The sequence below is a fragment of the Paramormyrops kingsleyae genome, chromosome 9 (genome assembly GCF_048594095.1).
Source record: "Paramormyrops kingsleyae isolate MSU_618 chromosome 9, PKINGS_0.4, whole genome shotgun sequence".
Taxonomy (NCBI): Eukaryota; Metazoa; Chordata; class Actinopteri; order Osteoglossiformes; family Mormyridae; genus Paramormyrops; species Paramormyrops kingsleyae.
The window spans coordinates 17519741-17541244 of record NC_132805.1 but is presented as its reverse complement, the minus strand read 5'-3'; the positions used below and the strand labels follow the sequence as shown (position 1 = coordinate 17541244).

Genomic DNA, 21504 nt, shown 5'->3' with positions numbered 1-21504 from the left:
TCAGCTATTTCTAGAGACCCCTGCTCCTTCATTTCAGAACATCCCAAAAATCTGCCATTGCCATCTTATAGTAGGTATAACTGAGTGTAAGTGGCCATATTTTGGTAAATTTTTACTGTATCATTTTTTTAATAATCAGATATTTATGAAGGCTTTACATCTATAATAATGTCCTACCAACCATAACAGAGAGGGGAGCAGATATTTATGAAGTGTTTACATCTATAATAATGTCCTACCATGCTTAACATAGAGGGGAGCAGATATTTATGAAGGCTTTACATCTATAATAATGTCCTACCAACCATAACAGAGAGGGGAGCAGATATTTATGAAGTGTTTACATCTATAATAATGTCCTACCATGCTTAACATAGAGGGGAGCAGATATTTATGAAGTTTTTACATCTATAATAATGTCCTACCAACCATAACAGAGAGGGGAGCAGATATTTATGAAGTGTTTACATCTATAATAATGTCCTACCACCATTAACAGAGAGGGGAGCAGATATTTATGGAGTGTTTGCATCTATAATAATGTCCTACCACCCTAAACAGAGAGGGGAGCAGATATTTATGTAGTATTTATGTCTATAATAATGTCCTACCACCCTTAACAGAGAGGGGAGCAGATATTTATGGAGTGTTTGCATCTATAATAATGTCCTACCACCCTATAATAATGTCCTACTGTACCACCCTTAGAGTGGGGAGCAGATATTTATGCTGGTAGGATATTATCACAAGGTAGGAGAAAATAACAGATAAGGTAATAAATTTCCATTACGGGTAGGAAAATATTTTAGGTAGGAAAAAATTTCAGAACACCGGCATTATTTCTTGTAAAATGGGACACTATGTGAACGGCTGTCATACTAAGTCACATGGTAGAAATGGCAAAAAGGTGGACTACAACATGAGATTTTTTCAGTTTCCCACTTGGAAAAGAGGATATGGACAGCAGATATAGGAGGTAACGAAGAGGCGTCGGGTGGCCTGGGTCACAGCAATGAGACGGAAGGAGGGGTGAGGGTAAAACACTACGAAATCAAACCCCTTAATTTTTACCCCTTAAAATTACCTTAATTACTGCTATATGTGAAATTAAGAGAAATTAAGGGAAAAGGTGCACAGATTAAGGCCAATTAAGGTGTAAAACTACTGAATTTTCCCCTTACTTTTTCAAATTTGCCCCTTAAATTTACATTTTAAAAATCCTTATTTCATCCCTTAATTTTTTATGAATTAAGGGGCAATTTAAGATTGTTTCAACATAACATTGCCCTTTAATTCTGAGTATTAAGGGGCAGTTTAAGAGTACTGTAAGGTTCCTTTACTACTTAAAATGACTTACATCTCCCCTTAATTCTAATAAATTAAGGGATAGTTCAGTAGTATTATAAGGGTCCGTAAACCCTTAAAATTCTTTATTTTGCCCATTATTTTTTATTAATTAAGAGGTTATTTAAGACTGTTTTAAGTTCTTAAGCACTTAAAATATCCTTATAAAAATATCACTTAATTTTAATTGTGTGCTGAAATGTTTAGGTAAAAAATAAAGCATAATAAATCACAAACCAATATGATAAAATATTGTTTATTATTATGCATAAATGAATTACAACGAAAAAAGCTTTCTTTTTTTTACAGGCCGCTTGCCTCCTTGGGGTTGAAAAGCCTTTGGTGGGCTATAATTAACGTATTCATAGCCTCTCCCTCCTTTAAATTTGTTGCTTCCTTCTTCCACTTCTTTTCTCTCCTCATCTGTCTTCTCGCCTCTATCTTTGTCTTCTGCTCCTTGCTCCTGCTGCTTACTTAGCCCATCTATGTATTTTTTCCTCCATTTCACTTTTTCCCCTGCCTATAATGGTAAAGAAGAAAAAATATTAGGAGGATAGAGCTTGTCCAAACATGCAATTACTACAACTTGTACATCAAAATGTATTAACTTTCGGATCAGTCAGTAAGATGTATGAAATTAAAATGAAACAGCTAGTCAAAAAGTTTATATAGCCTTATGCTTGTTCTTACGGGGTTTTTGTAGGTGTCAGCAAATCCATAATGTTCTATACATAAGGTATTTACTAAAAATGGAATAGCGGCCATGTTAAAATGTGCTCCCTGAAACCAGTTTATTTTTCTTTATGTGGCCTCCGGCACCTGCAGCCCAATGTAGTCCCCCACTCTACTGGAGATCCACCCAGGCATGTAATGCCCACGTTGGCCTTCGCCGTACAGCAACGACACCAGAATTAACTCCGCGTCAATCACACACACCAGCCGCACACTAACCCCGGATCCACACAGACCTGCCGCGGCTTCACTCCCTCCAACTGCCCCTGCCTACAGCTGAATCGAAACGCCTTTGACCGACCGGAATTACCGTCATATATACACTCTACTCACTCACTCCTGGGTCCTAAAGTCCCACTCGTTACATTTACATCAACTTGTGTCAGTAAATGCTAGGTGAGTACTTGTGATTTGGACTCACAATGGTATAGAGCAAAGGGCCGGTGTGTATGCAGATTTTTGGGATAACCTGTAGGTCAGCTGTTCAAACCCAGGTGTGAGGACTCTTATTTGTCAATTAAACTATTTTTAATGCTATGTAAGACCATAATTTTCACCAAATTGGTTTAATTACTTCTAATCCTTATAATGTCCCATGGAAACCCAGTCTAAGAGCTGCCCAGAAAAAAAATATACTTTGATGATATTTAAAGGAAATTACTTACTTTGTAAAGGTGCTTAAATGGAGGTGTGATGTCCTGGAGGCATACCTCAAGTGCTTCTGTTCTTTCTACAAGAAACCACAAACATTTCAGGTATGTAGCAGTTTGAAACATTATTCAAAATTAAGTTCAAAACCTGAAACTGTGCAGTACAGTGAATCAAGCAACAGGATTGGGAAAATGTAAAAACACATTTTACCTCCAACAACTTTGCCAAGGGCTACTGTTCTCCCATCTTTTTTCAGCAGTCTTACATGCCTGTAAACACATAAAATATGTATGCACATATACTGTATTGATCCTGATAGGTTTAAGATTGCAAAAATATCAGTTGGGCTGTCGACTGCAGAATATTTAAGAAGCTCAATTATGAAATGTATTACTATCTTACACAATCATAAGATACAAATACAGAAAAAGCTACATATTGTTCAAGTGAAGTTGAAGTCCTCCCTGTCTTCTAGACAATGCAATCAATAGAAATGAAGTTATGCCATGACATGAGAAGTGAAGAAGAACATGAACAGGAAAATTTTTCAGCCTTGGCTGACTAGGTCTGTATGCTGGATTGATGATTTAATCGGATTGTAAGAGGCTTGAATAATTTTAACTTGCTTGCAAGTTACCCATGTACAGTATGTATTATCTTTCCTGACCTTCGGAGGTACTCCCTCCTGTTTTGGAGCATTTTTAATGCTTTTTGACGAATTTCTTGTTCTTTGCCGATGAGGCAGGGCAACTCTGCTGTGACCTTGAAATTACATGAAATATTCTGTTAAAACACTTTATTTGATGTTTTATCTTGTGAATCGAAATTTTAAGCACTCATTGTGCTTTATGTGGTATATAAGTAAGATACAGAAATGAAACTATTTGATTAGACACATTGATTTTAAACAAATTTATGAGGTACAAACTTTGCTTATGACAGGGTCCCAATCAATTTCAGCTCCCTTGCAGGCAGTGGTCCACATTTTTGATGCACCCAGGGATGACCTTACAACAGCCTGGTGATGTGTAGCAATAAGAAAGATATCAGTTTTGCACCAAAAATGTTAGAATACAGAGGAGTACAGGTAGAAATAGAATCAGCAGAATAAATGGCAGTAGTATTTCTGATGTGATAACCACTTATTCTACTGATTCTATTTCTACCTGCACTGTCTGTATTCTAACAGCTCTGTCCACTTTATTTTCTATTTCCAGGACTGTGTAATACTTACACTGAATCTCTTTTGTTCGGTTGTTGCTGCTGATTTCCCCTTCTTATTTTTAAGGAAGTCTTCTGCTTCCACTCCAGATTGCTTGAGGGAAAGATCATGAAACTAAATATGATATATTCTGTAACCATGACTTGACAGCAGTAAGTCTGTGAAACCACAAGGAAAAAAATACAGTGCTTGCTATCAAACCGTTTACTTGCCTTTAGTTTTAAAATGGAAATTAGAGATTTCCGCAGCCTGAAGTTTTTGGGGAACAAAATGTAAACATCTTGCTCCCCAATATCCACAAAATCATCCCCTGTCACGCCTTGTTCTTCATGGTAAAACACAGACAAAATAGATTAATCCACATGATTGTAACTATAAGACCCAAAACATTATGGCCACACAGAGATTGAAAAAATAACAATGATCATGAATAAATTAATAATAAAGCACCATAATATAATTAAGGCACGCAGAGTGAGCATTTAGCAGGCAAAGCAACAGTAAGTAAGGCGGACAAAGGGGCAACTGAGAAGACTGCATCACCAAATTTAGCATATTTATCCTAAACACAACACTGGTAGGAGCTATCAATTTAACATTACCATATACTGTAGTTCATGAGCCAGCTCTTGGTTCATTCTGCCAATGTTTTGGCAGAGTTCCTCCGCTGACATTCCTGCATAAATCTGGTTGCTGTGAACACACAAACCATTTTTTAAAAAGAATACTAGTGCTAGCTAACAATATTTTATCAAGTAGTTTGAAGGCCATGGTTTGGATTACAGGGGAGCTCTCTTGAAATTTGTTCACATCTTATTTTATGTAAGGTTCCTGAAATAAAAGGTCTCCCCTGTCAGCCACTCTGTAATTCACGCCCTGGGTCGATTCACGCGATGGTCAGGGAGCACGACGCTACATTACAAATGTGCAACGCTGTGCGTTTGCATACTTTCCGACATGCCCACTTTGTGCGCCGAAAAACCAACATGTCGGACAACCTAGGGCAGGAGTCTGCAACCTGCGGCTCGCGAGCCACATACAGCTCTTTGACCACGTCACTGTGGCTCTTCTCAGAATGATAGCGGCATTCGCATTTTTATGTCAACATAATTATGATAAATAATTTATTTACGACAGTATTATATATGGGTTAATATTATTTTTCATTTAGATATTTCTTTAACTATATGTGAATGAGACAGTCCGCTTCTTAACTGCATAATTAACATCTTCCTCAAAGTCATTCACCAAAACGAGATTACTTCTCTGGTTAAATAGCATGCTTTCCGGAGTTTTCTTAAGCACCTGGAGATTGGATGTACGCTTCAACATTTATTGGGATTCCTAATTCTTTCAAATACTTTTTTGTAGTAAATCGTCACCACGCCTTCCCAGATCTTTGTAAAAAAATATTATATTTTCTCCGATTTACATATAATAGCCAGCTGAGTTGTGATTACATTTGCACTGCTCGTCAGCACAGCAGTAGTGAAGGAGAGTGAAGGGCAGACTACTGCAGAGCCGAACGAAAGAAGGGATGAGGGTGAAGACTATCGCTACAGAACTGAACAATGTTGTAATATTAGTCACCTTTGCGCTGTTACGCGTCCGAGTGATTTAAAACTGACATGCCCCCCGAAACTGGTTTTCTTTATTTTTTGTAAGTACTTGAACTTGAACTTGTGTTTTTGTGTTAAATGCATATGTGCCCCTATCACATAAAAAAAAATCGTATCTCAAACCCTGCTTTAAAAAGGTTGCCGACCCCTGACCTAAGGTAAATTTACGGCTCCACATACACATTTGCGAGGCGATCCTACAGCCACGCGACACCAGTGAAAGTTATGGAAATGGGCGGGCAAAATAGGCACTTCAGGCAAATGTTCAAAAATAATTTTAATATTTAGATTTTTTTATAAAAATAATTAGACCTTACTTAAAAACAAAATGAAGGATATTGAAAGGGTTTAAGTCATGTTTGGGGTTAATAAAAAGCTCTTGGAAGGAAAATTACCACAGAGATTTACTAATTCAAGTAAGTCAGGGTTGCTAATTAACTTTAGCATGTAGCTCCATGTAAGTAAACTTCATATCTTAATTCATAAACTATGGCCATATATTGATAGTTATAGACAATTCAAATTCTTGGTTTTGTTTTTCTGTAATTTTTAGTGGACTGTGGAAATGAGTGAACATACCTCTCCATCGTCTCTTCGTGTCATCGCCGCTTTGACGAAGGATTGAGTGGGCGGGTCTAATTCCTATTGGTGTCTTTGGTGCTGTTTCTGATAGCAACACTTAACATTTCTGGCTTACTCCGTATATTTCCGTAGACGTTGATTGGCTGCTTCTTGCATAACCAGATTTCATTGGTTGGCACAAAGGGATTTGATTGGTTGGAGATATTACTGCTGTTGCTATAGCACAATATCTCCAACTAATCACGACACAGATGCCAACCAATAAAATCTGTAAAGTGGTACTGATTGGTACTGCGGTTGCTGTGGAGCAGATACCTTAGAGATTCTGCAAGACTTATGTAAGACTTATGTACTTTTGTGTCTGCATCAGTAAGACAAGCAAGACACTCTCCAAAAATGGACTCATCAAAATTAAAACGACGGTAAGAATGAATTTTCTATTTCCACTAAATGTACTAAAATACAATTAATACAAGTCAATATCCATGTTATTGTTTATGTTGAACATGATCTTGATATTAGTTTTTAGTAAACATGAATTTTTGGTTAACCAATTTCCCCACTTTAAACTCAGATTTAAATGTTATTTTGTTATTCATTTTAAACGTCCAACTGACATATGGTTTGAAGAAGACCAACAAGTTCCTCAAAAGGAAATAAAAGACTTAGGATCTTAATTTTTCAAAAAATTTCTTAATTTTGTGGCGGATCAGTTCCACAAAGCATCTGTAATGACATCTGTAACTGACCACAGCTGTATGAATCCCAGCTGGTGGTTTTAAAATCTGGAGATACCTGCAAATGATTCCAGGTGATGGTTGGGGACATACTATAATAACAACTACAACCAATTAATATATTTACTCTTACAAGCAATTTCTGTAAAATGAAAACCCTGCACAAAATTGCACTACCACTTTTGCCACTACATCTCCAAAAATATAATTAATATAATTAAAAATTTAATATAATTAAATTTTAAGTAGCTACATTGCCATAAATGTGACCACAAAAACATTTTAATTTACAGGAGACACCAGAAGTCAAGACTCCAGTGTGTTTGTTCTGTCTGTGGAGGAAAAAGAATGTATTTTTTCAGGACAATAAAGGCTCACTTTAAAAAAGAGAATAGAAAGGTAGGTTTATGACCTGATTCATCCGTACAGTCTAATTTATCTGTGATTTTACTAAGATAAAAAAATGTTCTTATAAGTTTTTACACTTTTCATTTTGGCCATGCATCACACAAACAGAAGCATTCATGCTGCTTTTTATCTTCAGATTGTATCCTTGGCTAACTACATTTCTGTTCTACATGAGATGCGCTTTACAATACATCAAGTAAGTATTGTCACGCCCGGCTTGGACGATCCTCCTGTGTGCCACGCCCCCTCGTTAACCACGCCCCCCTCGTTAACCTCATGTGAAACCCCGATGTTATCAGCTGTTTCTTGTTGTTTTATTAAGTCCTGTGTATTTAAGTCCACATCTCAGTATGTATCCCCAGTTCTGTCATTAACGTCTTAGCGTTGTTTGAAGTCCTGTTTTGCCTTGTATACCTCTCCCGATTAAAGTCCTCTTTCCCCGATCCTGTGTCTCTTCTCTTTCCAGTTTTTGCTAGATTTTTTTCTCTTTTTGGAAATTCTACCCAGATATTGATCAAAAACAGAAAATTAGCAAAACTATAATTTTCCAAATTATAACATTTACCAATATCAATTAAACATTAACAACAGCAAAAATCTGCAACATTAAGGAATGAATTTGTGTGTAACACTTTTTTTTTTCGTTTAATGTTTTTCTAGTATTCTGAATCCTCAGAGGAGCATTCAACATCTGAAGAAGAGGTTTACTCACAGGATTCCATCCCTGAAGTTACCAATCAAGTGTCTGAACAGGATTTCCACATGTCTTTGTCTGGAGAAGTTTCTAAGTCATGTTACTCTGAAGAGGTCACGCATGAGTCTGGTTCTAAAGAGGTCTTCCAAGTGTCCATTTCACAAGAGCTCTCCCCAGTATCTACTTCAGAAGAAGTCTCTCAGGTAGCCAACTCAATAGAACTCTCCCAGGAGTTTACCTCAGAAGACTTCTCCCAGAGCTCCACCTCAAACTGTTTCCAGGTGACCCCATCATATGACTGTAGTCTTATAACATCTCACTGGTCATACAAAACAAACATTTATGAAGGATCCAGTACCACTGTCCTCCAAGCTGTATGTCGCCACCTCAAGACATTCGTAGAGCACCCTGGAATGTCAAAGGCTGCACTCAATTCAGTTTTGGCCACAGAGCAATCATTCTTGTTGCCAGTGGGTAATAAGATGCCCTCCTCATATAGTGAAATGATTTCAGTCATTAATCCCTTCCTCATACCCCTCTCTGTCTACCATGTCTGCCCAAAGGGTGACTATGTTTACTTCAGGGATGAAGATAAATGCCTTGCACAGTGTCCAGCTTGTGGCAACAAACGACTGAATGATCGGAATTTACCAATAAAAACATTCAGCTATCTGCCAGTAATCCCTCGTATAGTTAGGTTGTATTCAAGCCCCAAAATAGCTGAACTTCTACAATCACACTGTTTGGAAGAACCTGAAGTAATCATAGATATACAAAACACATGTGAGTGGCGGAGGTGGTTTTCTCCTGGGGGAATGTTTCAGGGTGACCAGAGAGGAATTGCAATTGGTTTTGCAACTGATGGAGTAAATCCTTGTAAAACAATTGGGAAAGAGTGTAGCATCTGGCCCATGTACATAAAGATTTTCAATTTGCCCACGTGTATGCGGAATGAAATGGGACATCTGATGTTGTGTGGGGTAATAGAAGGAGAGGGAAAAAAAGAGCCTCCAAGCCTTGACCCATATATGGAAGTGCTAGTGCAAGAGCTTCACTCCTCAAATGGCAGACTTACATATGATGCCTTCCATCATGAATATTTTCCTCTACGTGTGGCAATAGTACGGTTCATTACAGATTTCATGGGCAGATGCAAACTGCTACATTGCGTTGGACCAATGGGGCTAAGGGCATGTCCTTGGTGCAAATTACAAGGATTCAAATGCAGGTGCCTTGGGAAAACAGTCTTTCCTGGAAATCGGAGATTTTTGGAGACAGCACATCCTTTGCGATCTCAAGAGGAGCTGTTCCCAACCACTGAGTGCAATCCAAGATGTGGGATGATTGCAATGCTGTCAGAATCCAGAGAGCATCCTGGAAACACTACCTATGAAGAGAGGGTATTCCAAAGGGCTAAATATCAAAATGCACCCACGAAACTTGAAAGGGCACAGTTAGCCAAAGAAAAAGGAGTATTTGGTCCATATCCAATGCAGTCTCTGCCATATCACAATGAGGTCAGACAATCGCACCCAGATGGTATGCATGTCATCAAACAGTCATTCTCCCATCTCAAGGACTTCCTGTGTGATTCAAAGAAGGTTATTAGTTCTTGGCAGATGGCAGACCATGTCCACCAGGTAATTCCACCTCAAAGGTTTGCTCTTACAGAAAGGGAGCTTAAGGAGGCAAATCTAAGAGCAACTGGTGTCATTGCTCCAGTGGGGTCGAGTTTCAATGCTGGACCAGTCTTCTCCCAGAATCTGCCCAACACATCGGCTATCCATGAGGTATGTAACTTACGCAACATAATTCTTACATTTTATAACCTCATTTTTTCTGTTTCTTGCGGTTTGATATGTCTCTGCCAACACTGAATTTAAAACTACTGTATGTAGAATATTGATGCTACCAAGGCAAAAACATGTTGTAAATTGTAGTAACATTTTATGGAGTGTTTTCTTTTTCTTGCTTTTCAGTTTCAGATTTCTGGGGTTTTCCAATGGTGCCTGAAAGGAATGCTTGAGCAACAACAGCGGCATAGCCTTTTCATGTGGCAGAAAGCGATTCAGTGTTGCTATGCTGAATCATTTACTGAAGTGGACCTCGAGAATCTTGATGAAATTGTACCTTTAGCTTGTGCCCTCATGGAGAGGGATTGGCCTCTTTCATTTCAGGTGAATACAATGCTTTGAACAATATGATATAATATTAATATTGTTAGTTGTACTAAGGTCCTATTTGTCATTGTCATATTACTCTATTTTGCCATTTAATTTTTGTGTTTTGTGTCTTTTGTGTTTTAACAATAGAACATCACGACCCACCTCCTACTACACCTGCCCCAATCAGTAAGAGAGAATGGACCTCTTGTGTCTACATGGATGTTTCCATTTGAGAGAGCAAACAGCTGGGTTGTGAGGCGTGCACTCAATAAGCGTGACATGGCGAGTACAATAATGCGGACTTACCAGGTAAATTATATGTATTTGTATTTGCAAGAAGGTCATATGTAAGCTTAAGGTTATAATTCTAGTATATGAAAAACATGCTTTATTCATGCATTTGCTCATTTAGCAGAAACAATTTTATTCCTAATTAATTTAAAGTACAGATATACTCATAATAGTGAGTGTTGCCTTAGTAGTAAACCCTCTTAGTGTTTTTTCAGCACCATAGTGTACCAGACAAATCACTGTACAACTTTACAAGCCATGAAATTGTAGCTTGGTGTAACTGGGAAAAATGTGAATATGCACAAACGTAGGAAAAATCTATTTTCATTTTTAGGTCCTGGACTTTACATTGTTTGCCTACAGTTCAGAAACAGTCCATAATGAGGATCATCATGGACTATCCCTGAATACCCAGACCTGGACAAAACAACATCCAAGTCCAAATCAGTTAATGCTCTTGACCAAATTTCTGCCAGACAGCAATGAGAAGATGGAAATCGTGGTGTGCCACAAGACCTTCCGAGTGCAGAAGAAGGGCCACAATCAGCCTCTACTGTTCTCTGCAGCACGGCACAAGGCCAAATATAATAAGAAATCTTGCTATGTGCAGGTTTCAGAGGCAACATTTGGTGAAATTCAGTATTTTGTAGCACACACAAATAACACATTTGCTGTGGTAGACATTTTCCCAACTCCAGAAATTGATGAAGAAGTACACATGTACTTCTGCAAAAGGGAAAAGGTGGGACAGGATTTTATCCAAATGTCATCATTGTCAGCACCTTTGTTCGTAGCATTTGAGGATGACAAAATTTATTTCCTGAATGTGCCTGTCCCTGGGAAGCCACAGTGGCTGGAGTCACATGTCTGTAAATAGGTTAACTGTCTAATGTTTCGAAAATATAAGTACAGTATGCAGTCAAATATGTGCTCATTTTCAATTTTGTCATGTTTGAATTTGTTACTGCTTTGTATATATTACTGTCATGACCTGCTCGTACGATCCTCGTGTGTGCCACGCCCCCTCATTAACCACTTGTACTGCCCCAATTGTGATCACCTGTTTCCTGTTATTTCGGCTTATCTTGTGTATTTCAGTCTGCGTTCAAGTCTGTTTCCCCAGGTCTGTCATTGACGTTTGTCTTGTGCTGCTCCACGTTCTATAAATAAAACCTCGTTTTTGGATTCACGTCTCCCGAATCTCCTTCCCCGCTACCCGTTCGTGCACCGGACCTGACAATTACACTGTTCATAGTACACTGTATACTTAAGAATTGTTGATGGAAAATTACAGTTATCAGCACCTAATTATGATTGGTTGTAGTCAAATAGCATCTGTTCTTAACCATTTAATCAATTTGTCATCTGTCTAAAGCTGGAAGTCAGTGTTATTTTGCAAAATCAAATGTGCAATAAAAATTTCAGAAAAAATCTAAGAAAATGGTGATGACCTTCAAAGGACACTCAGGTTTTATGAATGAACATTTACTACATAATATGAAATGCATGCAGACATATAAAATTTACATGAAAAATCAGACATTTAAAAGATGAAAATTATAGTTTCATTGCTGAATGAAATCAACTATTCATTGAATTTGGAGAATTTTGCACTCTGACAATTTTGTGTCAGATGTTGTATTTATAATACTTCAATGTTTACTTTCTATTTATTTACACACAGAATGCTGCAAAAGTTGTACATATGCGGAGCACTTGGTAGATGGAAAAATGGCACTAAAAATGGTTTCTAAGTGAAGTAGTGTAAATATAACCTTCCCAATTTACTAACTTTTATACCCAGTGACTAGTAAGACATTATTTTTAAAGAAATAACTCTAATACAATATTTCAGTAATTTTACAATAATCTCCATTTGGCACTGTATCAAAGTTCATAATTATGCATATCAGTTTAGATTATAAACCATATAAATAACCTTTATTATGACACTTAATGTCAGCACAAAAATATGAAATATGAAACTTGGAGTATTACACCTGAATCTTTACAAGCATAGTTTCACACTTTAAGAATTAACTCTACTTAATAGTGTCCTTAATTACCCCTTAGTAATACAACACCCTGAATTAACACCTTAAATTTAAGATTAAGGGATTTCACAGTCATGTCTTAAATCTAATTTTAAGGTAAAATTAAGAGGTCTGTTTCACAAATTAACGCCCACTTAATTCAAATTAAGGGGTTTGGTGTGTTTTCAGGGGTAAATTAAGGTAGAGTTAAGCACATTTTAAGTACATTGTGTTTCGTAGTGAAAGGCGGACTGTTTACAAACAATGGATTTTATGTTTATAAACAGACGTGTCGCAAATGACGCACGCCGCGTAAACAGATCACGTGGCATAGAAAGAAACCCATACGATGTTACCTAATCACGGGGTGTGTTCAAGGTGTGTCTGCAGCTAACGGGACGTGAATCGCATTGCTGAGCTCCTCCAAGGCTCTTTTGTTTATGTCCGGCGGAATCCGCATTTTACCCTCACCCCGGAAGGAGATCACTTTCAACATGATATCTCCCTTCATGCGTGTTTGCTCTCGGTATTTTCATAAAGGTAACTAAGATGTTTTTTTTTGTTTGAGTAATATTACTCAATATGCATTTTTTGTCTTCTACAGTGGATATTTTCACATTGGTTAATCTACGCTAGCAAGCTAGCCTCACTACGGAGGGCAGCAGAAATCGATTAATATGCTTGTGTTAAAGTAGTGTTACAGAGTGAATGCTTTTTAAAGACAACCCAGCAAACATGCCCATTTGGGCCCCGTATGGGCAGGTGTGGGTTTACTGTGGGCAAGTGTGGGCAGGGCAAACCCACACTAATCCCACGTGGGGCCTATGCGGGTTAGCCCACGCTGGGCCCGCAGCAGTTTTGCCCTTTGGGGCCCCAATGTGGGATTTCTGTGGGCATGCCCACAGTTGGGCTGGCCCACAGTAAACCCACACAGGCCCCCTTTGGGCAAGCCCATGCTGGGCCCAGCAGTTTTGCCCTTTGGGGCCCCCATATGGGATTTCTGTGGGCAAGCCCACAGTTGGGCTTGCCCACAGAAAACTCGCACAGGCCCTTAGTGAGTAAGCCCATGGAGGGCCTGCAGCAGTTTTGTCTGACAGCCCCTTTCTAATTAGAACTGCACACAGTCACGTACCATAGCATTTAATTATTATTAGTGATTAATGAAATTAATTATTAATAATTCATTATTGTCAACAGCAACATCAATAATTATTATTGTTGTTGATGGTCATTATTAATTAATTGATGATGATGATGGTTATTATTATTATTATTAATAATAATAATAATAGTTTTTGTTATTATTATTATTATTATTATTATTATTGTTGTCATCTAAAGCTGTGTGTCTCATTTTGGCTGTGGGTTAGAAAACAATCCCGTCATAGAGAGTGTTCTGGCCCTGCCATTTATTTTGTGTGGTCACTGGGGACACGTACATTCCCTTCCCTGTGCCGTAGCTTCTGCGATAGGCTCCGAACCCCCAGCGATCCTGAGTAAGACACGCGGGTACAGAAGATGGATGGATGGATTGGGGACACGCGCTGGGCGTTTGAGTGCAGCGGGAAGCTCGCGATCTCGAGACAGGCGTTTCGAATCGGAAAGACCGTTAGGAGAAAAACGACAGCGACAGCGAAAGCTAATTAAAACAATTATTGGTCATCCCTTGATAGGACGATTTAAAGGTACTCCCTGTGAGTAAAATGTTACATTAATATACATGTTTAGCCGCATTCAGTTTAACCGCATTTTGAGTTGTTGAAAACCACAATGAATGTTAAATTGCTCCGTTCTTGTCAGTTCAACGCGTATCCGCTTGATTGGCTAAATATAGGTTATACTTAAATATAAGGTAAAGTATTAAACATTCCTTTATATATACACATCTATATTGATGCGCAGTGGTAATGATTTAGGCTACCTTAAGTATATATGTTCAGGTAAATTTTTTTAAGAAAGACACTTTCTAAAATTAAACAAAACTGTAATCATGCATCTCCGCACAAGCAGTTCGTCTCACCAGTAAATAGTTATGAATTTCTTTCACATTATCTTTTTATTTTTTATGTGTAGTGTTAGTCATACGTATAACATCTACATACAGTGGGGGGGGGGGGCAGACGGACACTGACAGGATTCATGGTGTTCATGTGTTTCTTTTAATGACAGCGCAGTCAATATAACAACTGAACTAAACATCAGAACATTAAAACATGGCTGCGGAATGCTAGAGACCGGGATGGAGGAAGGAGCAAAAGGACACTGAGAGGATTAATTTAATATAGATAATGTATGTATGTAATGTTATGTGCTCATTGTTATGTTTAATAAAAAAATATTTTGTACTCAATCCACATACTCAGTTTTGTATTCAATTTTCAATGTTTTCTTCTTTTAACCTGTCTGTGAACAGATGTGTTTGAAACATATTACTTGTAGTTTATTACTGCTACTATCAATAAGTGCAAATATTCTGCATACACTTTAATAATGTTCTGGTATACTGCCAGTATAGGACCAAACTAATTTAGTTATTTCTTAAAGACCCACAGAGCATGCCCACGGGGACACTGGAGCACTGTGGCTTCACAGTTTTCCTCCCTCCCAATGTCTCCACAGTGTGCCCACAGTTTGCCCACAGTATGCCCAATGTGTCCGCAGTACAATTACCCACGTGTGTCCAGTGTGCCCACAGTTCGGCCACAGTATGCCCAATGTGCCTACAGTACACCCCACAGTGTGCCCACAGTATGCCCACAGGGGAGCATCCAGCAGGCCAAAAAATGCAGGGCATGTATGTGTAGGCTGGCCCAAAGTGTGGGCATAGTGTGGGCCCACAATGGGCTCCAATGGGGCCCACTTTGCTTAGTGTGGGCAGCCCACAATGGCCCCACAAGGGCCCCACAGTGTGGGGCCCACACGTGCCCCGCATTTCACGCCGGTAATGGGGCCCACAGCGGGCTGCCCGCAGTGGCCCCACACGGGCCCCAAAGGGGCATGTTTGCTGGGAAGTAAGCAGCAAAACTGTAATGATACGTGTATCAGTGCATGTATATGTATATTCGCGTGCATGGATTATAAGCCGCAATGCTGGATAAGGTTGTCACTGTGTGTTGTGCCCTGTAAAACCAATGCCCAACTATGGTTTAAGTATAGAAACATTTGCAAGTACGGTTTCTAACGTTTTACATGATGCCTGGAAGGATCTGTATAAACTCGTTGTATATACCGAGCCTGTGTCCTGCTTGCAGCTTATATTTTATTTTAAACATTACCAATAAAGTTATGTCCAATGACATTTATGTGGTGTTCTTTTTCCATTCTTAAACACCTAAATGGCTGATGTGTTTTGGTAATGAAAATTAGTAACTTACAGTATTACTGAAAATTCCTTAAAACGTTACATTTTTGTAGAGAAAAAAACACTGAATATGAAACATTAAGTTTGTTAACCAAATGTGTTTACATCCGCGATACATTCAAAATGGCGAATGGGGGCGTGTCACAGTGCAGACACAGGTACAGTTTTCATTTAAAAAATACGTGGTCTGATTGTCTCTTGAGTCACCACATGGCCAGCCTGAATGCATTTCAGATGCATCATCTTGTATCCATGAAGCATGCCATACTGTTCCAACTGATCCTGGAGAAACACTGCAATGTTCTGCAGATCAGAATGGGCTTTTCCTCTGAACGACCGCAAAACCTGCGCAAAGTCGACAAACTAATAACAATGCCATCTATGTTACTTAAAGCTGCGAGTATTTCCCAGTGTTTCTAACCCAGACCAAAATAAAACTGTATTAATCTAAGGTGTGATATTGTTGCAGTGAAATTGAGCTCTAAAGTAGGCAAAGTGAGTTTTTGAGGTTAATTCAGAAAAACAGACCATGCATAGGCCTATATATATATATATTTTTTTTACATGAAAACCGTATCTCGTTAATTCAGAATAACAGCGTATTTTTTTCTACATGAAAACCGTATCTCGTTAATTCAGAAAAACAGCGTTTTTTTTTTTTTTACATGAAAACTATCTCGTTAATTCAGAAAAACAGAGCAGAATAATTTTTTTCTCAAGTGAACGCATTAGTTTCTAGTTGTTTTCATTAGTCTAATGTAAGTCTGCGTTAGGTATGTTTTCCGCAGTCCGGTCATTGACGTCCGTCTTGCGCTTCTTCGACGTTCCTGTTTTGTCTCCCTTCTAATAATCCCTCGTTCACCCGATCTCACGGCGTTTGTGCTGCTTCTCCGCAGAAAGGCGTGACTCAGTAAACGTACAGCTAAAAATCAAACAGTTAGAGGTTTTAAATTACAGTATATCACAATGTTTTTATTGGTTTCTTTAGTTTTTTTAGGCTGGTACCTGTATCTCTTATCTGGAAAAAAATAAACATTTGATTCCTGATGTCGTGTCCAATGTTTTTTTTTTTCCATCCAGCTTTTATTAAACACAGTTTGTTACCTCATGGCATATATAAGGTGTATTGCGTATTACAGTTCTGATATACGATTATTAATAACACAGAATTGCAATTCTAGTTTATGCATATGGTCTTTCTATATCGCGGATTTTCACCTATCGGTCTTTGTCAGTCACGTGTCTGCACTGTCTGACACGCCCCCATTCGCCATTTTGAAGGTATTCGCGGACGCAAACACTAGGAAGAATGGAGAAGAAAAAGCAGAACGAGAAAATTCCTTACAGAGAAAAACTTACGAAGGACGCCAGGGATCAGTATTTGGCTAAATTGTCAACAATCAGCAATATACACTCACCTAAAGGATTATTAGGAACACCATACTAATACGGTGTTTGACCCCCTTTCGCCTTCAGAACTGCCTTAATTCTATGCGGCATTGATTCAACAAGGTGCTGAAAGCATTCTTTAGAAATGTTGGCCCATATTGATAGGATAGCATCTGGCAGTTGATGGAGATTTGTGGGATGCACATCCAGGGCACGAAGCTCCCATTCCACCACATCCCAAAGATGCTCTATTGGGTTGAGATCTGGTGACTGTGGGGGCCATTTTAGTACAGTGAACTCATTGTCATGTCCAAGAAACCAATTTGAAATGATTCGAGCTTTGTGACATGGTGCATTATCCTGCTGGAAGTAGCCATTAGAGGATGGGTACATGGTGGTCATAAAGGGATGGACATGGTCAGAAACAATGCTCAGGTAGGCCGTGGCATTTAAACGATGCCCAATTGGCACTAAGGGGCCTAAAGTGTGCCAAGAAAACATCCCCCACACCATTACACCACCACCACCAGCCTGCACAGTGGTAACAAGGCATGATGGATCCATGTTCTCATTCTGTTTAATTCAAATTCTGACCATTTGAATGTCTCAACAGAAATCGAGACTCATCAGACCAGGCAACATTTTTCCAGTCTTCAACTGTCCAATTTTGGTGAGCTCGTGCAAATTGTAGCCTCTTTTTCCTATTTGTAGTGGAGATGAGTGGTACCCGGTGGGGTCTTCTGCTGTTGTAGCCCATCCGCCTCAAGGCTTCACAAATGCTTTGCTGTATACCTCGGTTGTAACGAGTGGTTATTTCAGTCAAAGTTGCTCTTCTATCAGCTTGAATCAGTCGGCCCATTCTCCTCTGACCTCTAGCATCAACAAGGCATTTTCGCCCACAGGACTGCCGCATACTGGATGTTTTTCCCTTTTCACACCATTCTTTGTAAACCCTAGAAATGGTTGTGCGTGAAAATCCCAGTAACTGAGCAGATTGTGAAATACTCAGACCGGCCCGTCTGGCACCAACAACCATGCCATGCTCAAAAATGCTTAAATCACCTTTCTTTCCCATTCTGACATTCAGTTTGGAGTTCAGGAGATTGTCTTGACCAGGACCACACCCCTAAATGCATTGAAGCAACTGCCATGTGATTGGTTGGTTAGATAATTGCATTAATGAGAAATTGAACAGGTGTTCCTAATAATCCTTTAGGTGAGTGTAGATCCATATGATCTCACATTAAAAAATGGAATTCCGACGCGACATTGTTGCCTCTAATTTCATCTCTGGATATAACAAACTACCTTGGTTTATGGTATCAGCGCTTACACATATGAACAGTTCAAGAACTATAAATCTCTTGAAGCCCACGGACATTTCATCAATGGCTGGGTGTAGGATCTGTTCACATTTCGAACGCAGGACTGTGACAACACAATCGTCACTGCAAAGGTACGCTAACTTGTAATCAAGTTGCAAACAAATCTGTACAGACATCTCGAACAAATTAGACTAAGGGGGGACATGGTCCAGGCATATTAGATTCTAACAGGTCTGGATGCAGCCAAATGGCTACTTCAATAAATTTCTTATGTTCTTATGTTCAAGTTAAGTTATTAGTAATTATATGATGAAGTTAACTGTAATCATGTAGACAGCCTTACAAATGCATAATAAATAATAATACATGGAATAATTTAACACCTCCTCTACCTGCCGTCCATATCCTTTTTTCCAAGTGGGAATCCGAAAAAATCTTATGTTGTGGTCCACCTTTCTGCCTTGTGATTTAGTATGACAGCCTTTCACACAGCACGAGTATCCCATCTTTCGAAGGATAAAGGCGGATGCAAACGCTTGCTCTTGAGTTATATACCTGCAAAATGGCGATTCGACCCAGAATACACTGCGACTTTAGCGAGTGTGACATCAACTGTCAAAGACCGATCGCTGATGGGTCTGGAACGTAACTTCTGCGATAGGCGGGGATCAATATATATTTTAAGGCTTAAACTATAAAAAAAGTTTATGTATATGGTCTTTCTATATCGCGGATTTTCACCTATCGCTGATGGGTCTGGAACGTAACTTCCGCGATAGGTGGGGGATCACTATATATTTTAAGGCTTAAACTATAAAAAAAGTTTATGTATATGGTCTTTCTATATCGCGGATTTTCACCTATCGCTGATGGGTCTGGATCCCCCGCCTATCGCGGAAGTTACGTTCCAGACCCATCAGCGATAGGTGAAAATCCGCGATATAGAAAGACCCTATACATCAACTTTTTATAGTTTAAGCCTTAAAATACCACTCCCACATGCTTTAAACACATGTGAACTTATTAAAAAGCACTTTGTAAACACATATGATATGTGGATGTTGGGCTAAGGATATGAGTGAAATAAAATATGAGAATTTCTGGTATCATTCGAATGTTTCTAGTAATGTATTGTGTTGGTCTTAAATTTTACTCATAATGGTCTTAAAAGGTCTTAAAAAGGTCTTAAATTTAACTTACTGAAACCTGCAAGAACCCTGATCTATTAATTTACTTGTAAAGTTAATTTTATGAAATTGTTGACATTTGGTTCATGTTAACATTTACCATGACTGTAGAGTATTTCTTTTACCATGCAGTGTAGCATCATCAGATACACTGGCCCAAGTGTTGAGATTCTGGGTTAGTTGGGAGATGCCCCCTCCTGAGCTCAGAGTGGAGTTTTCCGGGGCAGCCCTTCCCACATCTGTCACATGCTTTGAAACACTGAAGCTGCCAGCTCATTTCAGAACTTACAAAGACTTTGAGGAAGCACTTTTCTGCCATAAATAGTTCACACACTGGATTTGGATTTGTTTAAGTATTTCAGAAAGGTGTGTTCTATCCAGTAGACCAGGTCCATTTGAATTGAGGGTTTTTTCCCCCTCAATGCAGCAGCAGTTTTAATCTATTTGTACTTTGCTGGGTTTTCATTCTTAATTTGTTCATTGCTCTTAATTGTAAGTTTATCCTACTGTTAACCTTAGCTACAATATTTCCTGCCTTTGCAACCTTGCTTTATTACATTCATAAATTGTTTTCCAGTGTAAATTCTTAAACTATCTCTTGTGCTAGAGGTTTAATAAAACAAGTTACATTTTTAAAATTGTTGTTATTGTCACAAAAACTAAAAAATTAATCCTAAAACAATTTTAACCATGCTTGAAATATTACTAATTTAAACATTTACCAAATAGATAATGGTGGGGATTAGATATGGTACATCTATGCTAAAGTTTACATTTTCTTACTTCAATGTCCAGGCACTAAGTGGTGGAGAATTATGACTCATCAGAAGGAGGTAAGAGAGGAGAGTGGAGGAGTAGCAGTCAATTAAAAAAATGTTTCAGCATGGGTGGGATGTCAGTGTCCTATAATTCTGGACAAAACTTGCACTGTCTCAAAGTACAACCCCAATTCCAATGAAGTTGGGACGTAGGGTAAATTGTAAATAACAGAATGCAATGACATAGAAATCTCATAAACTGATATGTTATTCACAACAGAACATATAAAACATGTAAATTGTTTAAAGTGAGACATTTTGATATTTAGTGAATATTTTGAAAATATTGGCTCATTTTGAATTTCATGACAGCAAAACGTCTCAAAAAAATTGGGATGGGGGCAATAGGAGGCTGGAAAAGTTAGTGGTACAAAAACCCAACAGCTGGAGGAACAATTTGCAAAAAGTAGGTCAATTGGCAACAGGTCAGTAACATGACTGGGTATAAAAAGAGCATCTTAGAGTTGCAGTGTCTTTCAGAAGTAAAGATGGACAGAGGATCAGCAATCCCCCTAATACTGCATTGACAAATAGTGGAGCAATTTCAGGAAAAAAATTCCTCAGTGTAAAATTGCAAAGAGGTAAAAAATATCATCATCTACAGTACATAATATAATCAAAAGATTCAGAGAATCTGGAGAAATCTCTGTGTGTAAGGGACAAGTATTCTGAATGCTAGAGTTGGATGTCTCGTGACCACTTTTACGCTGTCTTGCTCTTGTCACAGTCTCGACGGTCTATGGTCTTGGTCTTGTCTTGGTCTCGGATCCCTCGGTCTTGTCTTGGTCTCACTGTCTCGGTCTTGCTGTCTCAGATCGACATAGTGGAGATTTGGTATCCGACACACAATGTAACGTTCCATAATGCAACATTATTATTATTTCGTCCAATCAATGACATACATGCATTTTGTTGTGATTCAGACATTGACGCTCATCCAATCAAA

The 21504-nt window shown here is 38.6% G+C and overlaps 2 long non-coding RNA genes across 2 annotated transcripts; both read left to right on the top strand.

Moving 5' to 3' along the window:
• Nucleotides 1-9997: 9997 nt before the first annotated feature.
• Nucleotides 9998-10931, top strand: LOC111836725 (uncharacterized). The gene is made up of 3 exons (XR_011992838.1): nt 9998-10166; nt 10302-10463; nt 10780-10931. It is a non-coding gene; the product is annotated as an uncharacterized lncRNA (long non-coding RNA).
• A 2868-nt stretch (nt 10932-13799) lies between these two features.
• On the top strand, nt 13800-14828 carry LOC140592496 (uncharacterized). Its single transcript, XR_011992801.1, has 2 exons — nt 13800-14172; nt 14648-14828. It is a non-coding gene; the product is annotated as an uncharacterized lncRNA (long non-coding RNA).
• The last annotated feature ends 6676 nt before the right edge of the window (nt 14829-21504 follow it).